Source organism: Entelurus aequoreus, linkage group LG26 (genome assembly GCF_033978785.1).
Source record: "Entelurus aequoreus isolate RoL-2023_Sb linkage group LG26, RoL_Eaeq_v1.1, whole genome shotgun sequence".
Taxonomy (NCBI): Eukaryota; Metazoa; Chordata; class Actinopteri; order Syngnathiformes; family Syngnathidae; genus Entelurus; species Entelurus aequoreus.
Window position 1 is genome coordinate 10,970,672 of NC_084756.1, and position 8,983 is coordinate 10,979,654.

An 8,983-nucleotide genomic window follows, 5' to 3' on the forward strand; every position below is an offset into this window, starting at 1 on the left:
GAAGGCTTTGAGATGGGTTACGTTGCGGCTCTGTTGGTAGAGTGGCCGTGGCAGCGACTTGAGTGTTTCCTGCCGTTGTGTCCTTGTGCAGGACTCTTTGCTCCCAGTGCCACCCACACTGGTTAAATGATGGCTTTCACTATGTAAAGAGCTTTGAGTCTCGAGAAAAAAGCCCTATACAAATATAATTCCCTTCACTTCACTATGTAGCATCGGTTTCATCATCAGCTAATAGCTGTTGCTCTTTGCAACTTGTATATTTCAATTGGAGGTGTCAACCTTTCAAACAAGATCTCTTTGTGTGGTTAGAAACAATTTAAAACTGTTCCAAACTCCTGAAGCTTGATCTCTGTGTGGCTTGGGCTTGCTCAGAAATGACGGCGCTTGTAGTATCTGTACCTCTCATCTGACCAATAGCAGTTCAAAGATGCCAGTATACTGTAGCTGTGATCACATTAAGTGGTCAGGGAAGAAAAAAAATAATAAATATATATATATATATATATATATATATATATATATATATATATATATATATATATATATATATATATATATATATATATATATATATATATATATATATATATATATATATATATATACACACTACCGTTCAAAAGTTTGGGGTCACCCAAACAATTTTGTGGAATAGCCTTCATTTCTAAGAACAAGAATAGACTGTCGAGTTTCAGATGAAAGTTCTCTTTTTCTGGCCATTTTGAGCGTTTAATTGACCCCACAAATGTGATGCTCCAGAAACTCAATCTGCTCAAAGGAAGGTCAGTTTTGTAGCTTCTGTAATGAGCTCAACTGTTTTCAGATGTGTGAACATGATTGCACAAGGGTTTTGTAATCATCAATTAGCCTTCTGAGCCAATGAGCAAACACATTGTACCATTAGAACACTGGAGTGATAGTTGCTGGAAATGGGCCTCTATACACCTATGTAGATATTGCACCAAAAACCAGACATTTGCAGCTAGAATAGTCATTTACCACATTAGCAATGTATAGAGTGTATTTCTTTAAAGTTAAGACTAGTTTAAAGTTATCTTCATTGAAAAGTACAGTGCTTTTCCTTCAAAAATAAGGACATTTCAATGTGACCCCAAACTTTTGAACGGTAGTGTATATATATATATATATGTATATATATATAAATATATATATATATATATATATATATATATATATATATATATATATATATATATATATATATATATATATATATATATATATATATATATATATATATATATATATATATATATATATATATATATATATATATATATATATATATGTACTGTATATATGTGTGTATGTGTATATATATATATATATATATATATATATATGTATATATATATATATATATATATATATATATACGTATATATATATATATATATATATACATATATATATATATATATATATATATATATATATATATATACATACATACATACATATATATATATATATATATATATGTATATATATATATATATATATATATATATATATATATATATATGTATATATATATATATATATATATATATACATATATATATATATATATATATATATATATATATATATATATATACATATATATATATATATATATATATATATATATATATATATATATATATATATATATATATATATATATATATATATATATATATATATATATATATACATATATATATATATATATATCAGTGACGTGCAGTCAGTAGAGGCAGGGCCTCACCTGCCATTATGGAAAGAAAAAAAATGTAAAAAGAAAAAAAATTAATTAAATTGTTATATGTATCCAGTGATTATACTATAAAGTTATTTTCCATTTAACTTCACCAGTTTTAGATTATTTTTATTCAAAATCGCTGAATTTTCACTTTGCCGTTCAAATACTGAGAAAAGACGATCAGCAGCCAGTTGAGGCAAGTCACTGCGTTGTGCCTCAACATGGATTGCGGACCCAGCTAACTGCTGGCCTGCTGTGCAGTGAGAGCGTATTGCTATATGAATTATATTATACATTTCCATAGTTTAGTTAGCTGAGGTATATAATGTACAGTGTATTTTGTCAACAACTGTATGTGTGTAACGTATTTCTTGTGCTGAGCGATCATAAAACTGCTGGGAAGAGACACTGGCTGAGGCTCGCCTCGCAGTAATCCCACCTCCTTGGGGGGGTGCATGTTATATCAACTAAAGCCCACACTTAAACTTTCCACGTGCAAGATTGAATCTATTGTAACCTATTTGTATGGGCTTTCCTCTTTGTGATGTTAATTCCTGTTACACGCTGTTATACAGTATATGCCTTGCGCTGTTATTTTGAAGGCGCTAAGAGCGGAAGTGATGACACGTTGGAGTGGAGCGGAGGTTTTTGAAAGAAGGTAAATAAAGTGGTCCTCGTGTAAACTGGAGCCTCCGTGTTTATTATTTTGTAGTTTCATACAGTATAGGCGACATTTATAAACCCTCCGTTACACTATTTAAAAAAGTTATTTAATAAGAAGCCAAAAAGTGCAAAAACAATGATGTTTATGTTGGAGGAGTTGTGAATGACCGCAGGGCCACAACATTAGGTACACCTGCAGACTGCAGCACGGATTTCATATTTCATTCATTCAAAACTCCTCCAACACGAACATTATAGTTTTTGCACTTTTTGGCTTCTTATTAAATAACTTTTTTAAATAGATTCAATCTTCCACGTGGAAATTTAAGTGTGGGCTTTAGTTGATATAACACTCCCGTCAGGGGGTGCATTCTACGACGGGAGTGCATTAATCCAGCACAACAGCGGGGCATGGACTTCATTTATAAGTAAAGGTAAGACCATAATAACGTTTTTTTTTATTAAATATGCTTTTTTGTGTGCTACAGTTTGTATGTGTTAAGTTAAAGTTAAGTTAAAGTACCAATGATTGTCACACACACACTAGGTGTGGTGAAATTTGTCCTCTGCATTTGACCCATCCCCTTGTTCACCCCCTGGGAGGTGAGGGGAGCAGTGGGCAGCAGCGGCGCCGCGCCCGGTAATAATTTTTGGTGATTTAACCCCCAATTCCAACCCTTGATGCTGAGTGCCAAGCAGGGAAGAATGCTGGTATGAGCTTTTAAACATAATCCGTTAACTGCTGCCAATCAAATGGTGAATAAGATACTCTTTCGGGTTCATATGTTTGTAAATCTGACTGTGATGAATGAAGTCAGTGCCTCACCAGCCATGAACCTCACCGCACGTCACTGATATATATATATATATATATATATATATATATATATATATATATATATATATATATATATATATATATATATATATATATATATATATATATATATATATATATATATATATATATATATATATATATATATATATATGTGTGTGTGTGTATATACAGTATGTATATGTGTATGTATATGTGTATATATGTATATGTGTATATATATATATATATATATGTATGTATATGTATATGTGTGTATAATACTATGTGTGTAGTCTCTGAAACGGTACGTTTCAGAGACGTATCGTACCGAAAATTATTCATTAGTATCGTGGTACTATACTAATACCGGTATACCGTACAACCCTAATATGTATACACAGTATATAGAAATATATATATACAAGTAAAAGTACCCAAATCCCAAAGGGCCATACCACAGAAGGTGGCTGAGAACAACAGGGCCAAGGTTCTGTGGGACTTCAGCTTCCAGACTGACAAACAGCTTCTGGTTAACCAACCAGACATAGTGGTGGTGGACAAAGAGCAGAAAAGGGTGGTGGTGATAGACCTGGCAATCCCAGCTGATGCCAACAACAGGAAGAAGGAACATGTGAAACTTGAAAAGTACCCAGGGTTGAAAGAGCAGCTGGAACGGATGTGGTAGGTCAAGGCTAGCGTGGTCCCCATGGTAGTGGGGGTGCTCGGAGTAGTAACCCCCAAACTGGGAGAGTGGCTCCAACAGATCCCAGGAACAACAACTGAAGCCTCAGTCCAGAAGAGCACAGTCCTAGGAACAGCCAAGATACTGCGCAGAACCCTCAAACTCCCAGGCCTCTGGGAGAGGACCCGAGCTTGAGGATGACACAGATACCACCCCACCGGGGTGAGAAGGATTTAATGTTATTAAAATTTGTAAAAGTTTAAATTACCTCCTTTTTCTAGAATGGATAACCCATACGTTCCCTTATCTTAGTGTTTGCATACTTGGAGTATTCACTAAGGTGCTTGTCCCACTTGGATACAAGTCTGTCACTCTACTAACCCTCAGGCTGCTGTCACTACATGGTCACCATTCTACCTTGATTGCTTTCTCCTACACTTTATACTGAAACACAGACAAGTCCTGCAGGCCTGGCACCACCGTACACAAACACACACACACCCACACACACGCAGGCACACACACACACATAAATGCTCATATACACTGTAAAAAAAAATCCTGTAAAAAAACGGTCATCTACTGGCAGCTACGGCTGCCAAACGAAAACCATAAAATTTAGAGTAAAACATTGTAAACCAAATAATAATCAAAAACATTATAATTACAGAAATGTTCATGAAACGTTTTACGGAAAAATATCGTAATATTACATGAATTTTAAAGTAATTTAAGAAAACAGAAAATGCTATGTATAATTAATTTGGTATTTTTCTGTAAAAAAAATAGAAATATACATAGTTTGTCATTACTGGCATATTACTTAAAATAACAGGCGGATTGTTTATTTACAGGTAATGTCTTAAATTTTACAGTTTTATAAACTATTTAAAAAAAAATAGAAAAATTACAGCAGAAATTTAGAGTAAATTAACCATAAAGATAGGATTTTTTATTTTACAGTGTAGCATTTTTTTAGCCAAAATGTTTACCCTTAAAATACACATTATATTCAGATTATTATTATCATTATTAACCAAAGTGTTAAGCAGATTATTTTAGGTTTCTTTATTTGTACCTTGAAGGTAAACTTGTTTGCAGCCAGCAACAACAGAGGAAAAAGTAAAATTGTATACAAAGACCTACCTTGTTTGAGTAATAACAGTATTTATCCCCAATACGGTAAATTCCTTTTTATGTAATCCCATGCCTTGATGTATTCCATTTCTGCACATTATTAATTGTTTATTATTGCATTGACGTGCGGTTCAAGACAGGTGAGATATTTTGGAGTTTTAAAAAAAAAAATGTAAATCAATATTTATATGCGCTCATCAATGTTAATACAAATTGCTCATTTGGAGGGTAACAAGAAAAATAAGAGAATAATTCACTTTCATAAAAAATATCAAATACTTCTAAGCCACATTTGTTTATTAAATTTTTAAAAAACGTGTGGTCTTACCTTGAATTTTTATGTGAAGTACATGCACCTACCCTATTCCAGGAAAAAGCTCTTATACATGTACACTACTTTACTTATAAAACAATGATAATTTTTCATTTTGTCTAAAAGTCCAGTTTGGATACATTTTTGAGCTTGTACTTGTATATACTGTATAATCTTGGTAGTGTAGCGGTTGCTTTAAGGACACATTGCTTACAGCAGTAATCACATAGAATATAGAGCATAGAATATATTTCTTATATTTAGTTTGTGTAAATTAGGGGCCTGATCTACTAAATGTTTGCGTGTATTAAAACATTTGCAAACTTGATAGCACACACAAAGCTGATTTACTAAACTTCCATTTAGTGTGTTTGTCTTCATGAAGGTGCAGAATCATACACTATATTCCATCACATTCCTATCCTGGATTATTCAAAGTTCAGACATAGCACTGAGAAAGTTGGCTGCAGTTCCTGTCAAAAATAACATTTTACATATGGTCTATGAAGCAATCTCTTTTTTATATTTGTAAATTTGTTGGATGACTTAAGGGGGTGATTAAAAACTAATTAAATTGATGCATTTTGTGTCTGCTGGTGTTTTTTCTTTTCTTTTAATAGCGTTCGTTTTTCCATATTGATGGTATTCTCTTATGTCACTTTTTCCCGGATGTGAAAAACAGTGGTGGTCAACCAAGCCAAGATGGCCGTTGTGCAGCAAACAGCGAGTGAACTGAGTACGCAAGGGGGCCTAGATCTTCCTGCAAAAAGTGAATGTGAGCAATAAATCAAACTATGTAATAAAATTGATCCCATTGCACAGTGGTGATCACCATTTTGGATGTTTGTCCTGTTGTCTAAATGTACTCTGACACATTTGTGTAAAAAATAAACAAGAGGGAAGACATAGAAGTACCTTTACTGACAAAGCATCATGGACTCTGACTTTCTGGTTTATGTTTTTTTTTTTAATTGAAATACAAATAATATCAAGATAATACATTAATGGTAAATACTAAACAAATAAAGTATATTAAAAGTATATCAAACAAACCTTTGACGAAGTGGTCACTGCAAACTCGTGCTTTGACTTTGCTCCCTTCTGCTGGAGTGTGAGCTACTTTTTTCGTCATCTTTCATAAAATCTTGCATTCTTCTGCCCTTCTTAATTACCTCTCTAGGAACTCTGAAGAAACGTTTATCCGTTTCGATATTTGAATGAATGAAACAACGCAAGGGTAGGGGCATTTTTCTTCGAGAACGGCTAAATGGCGCATATTACCCATTGAGAACAGACGCTGACTGTTACGGCCCCTGCGTGTCCTGCTCAGACCGCGGCCACGCGCCTAGACAGCTGCGGGAAATCTGCAATCAGTGCACCTGGATCCAATGAGGCTCGACAGTAAATAGACCAACACAGCCGACGATCCAGTGCCGGAACATAGTTCTCTGTCTGACAGTAAGCTTCGCGTCTCTGGCTCCTCTCCTGTGTTTGCTCTCCGTATTCTTCTGCTCCCTGTGCTCACTTGTTCCTGTCGTTTCCCTGTTCCCGCAGTTTCCTCCGTCGCCTTGGAAGTGAGCTGTGCGCCTCCACTTCCCTGGATCCCCCCTCTGGACTCAAGATAGCAAAAGGTAGGAGCATGACAACATGACAGTTAATGTAGTAAGAGATTGGTGAAGGCCCGTATAGTACACACAAAATCCTCATTTAAATAAGGTCTGCACCACTTTACAATTGCCTAAACAGTCTTAGTAAATCACAGGCAACACGCCCACGCTATTTTATAGATTGCACACACTGTGATATTTGGATCTTAGTACTGTAGCTAACAACTAAGTTCAATGAAGAAGCAATGTTACTACTGTCTTAGCAGATAAACAAAGTGATGTACACATGATGCCCCCCTCATCAATTTGACTGACCGGCCCTGTTTTGTACACTCAAACCTTTTGTCATGTTCTGTAGTCATGTTTTGTTTGGTTATGTTCTGTTGGATTTTTGGACTCTTTTAGTTCCTGTTTGCGCACCCTGGTTTGTTTTAGTTTCCATGTCAACTTATTAGTTTCACCTGTCTCACGTGTTGGACTCACACACCTGTTTGTAATCAGAGAGACTATTGAAGCCTGTAGTTGCCAGGTAGTCAGCTGGCGACATTGCTCACTTCTTGCCATAGTTATTGACATTACTCTTGCTACTCTAATGACATTGTCATGCTTATTCCATGCCATAGTTTCATGCTCGTTTCACGTCACAGTAAGTGTAGTTTTGTTTCATGTCCATAGTTTCTGTCTAAGTGTTAGTTTTTGTTTCCATACGCTAAGTTTTTGTCTCCGCACTGTGAGCGCTTTTTGTGTGTAAATTAAATCATGTTCCTATCTTCATCCGATGTCCAGTCAAGTCCGTTTGCACCACGGGAAAACATTCCTCGCAGCAAGCTGCGAAAGCCTCGCAGTAAGCTGCATCACAGTCCATGTCTTGACACCTTTGGTAGATCAGGCACTAAAAAAATTCCAGAGTGCTTCTTAGTAACATTTTTCGGAGTTGGTAGAGTAGCACAATGAGCAAGACTAATAATGTCACAATTTGACATTGTGGAAAAACATGGCGTAAAAGGTTTCTAAAAACATTATATCCATCCATTTTACCTCCAAATTCTTCAGGACAACCTAAAATCATCAGTCCGGAGGTTGGGTCTTGGGCGCAGTTGGGTGTTCCAACAGGACAATGACCCCAAACACACGTCAAAAGTGGTAAAGGAATGGCTAAATCCGATTAGAATGGCCTTCCCAAAGTCCTGACTTAAACGTGTGGACAATGCTGAAGAAACAAGTCCATGTCAGAAAACCAACACTTAGCTGAACTGCACCAATTTTGTTTAGAGGAGTGGTCAAAAATTCAAGCAGAAGCTTGTGGATGGCTACCAAAAGCGCCTTATTGCAGTGAAACTTGCCAAGGGACATGTAACCAAATATTAACATTGCTTTTGATTTGCTCACATTTTCAGTAGACCCATAATAAATTCATAAAAGAAGCAAACTTCATGAATGTTTTTTGACCAACAAGTATGTGCTCCAATCACTCTATCACACAAATATAAGAGTTGTAGAAAGTATTGGGAAGTCAAGACAGCCATGACATTATGTTCTTTACAAGTGACCACGACTGTAGCTACAGTGGGAAGGGGATTCATTTGGCCCCATTTGTTGCGGTCTACCTGACACATGAAACGTGACAAATTAGGGTGTGCACTATCCACTTTAGCCACGTTAAAATGCGAGATCCACCCAGAAATGGGGCCATATAAATCCCTATTGTACTGTCGCTGCTACCCTTTTGCTTAACCATGTGGTCTCCCATAGGAGAGTACTGGATGGACCCCAACCAGGGCTGCACCGTGGACGCCATCAAGGTGTTCTGCAACATGGAGACGGGCGAGTCCTGTGTGCGTCCAAAACCTTCCAGTATTCCTCGCAAGAACTGGTGGTTCAGCAAGAGCAAGAACCACAAACACGTTTAGTTTGGAGAGACCATGAATGGAGGATTCCACGTAAGTCGACAACACCCGGACTATTATTGTGTATTTGTTGTATTTGTCACATT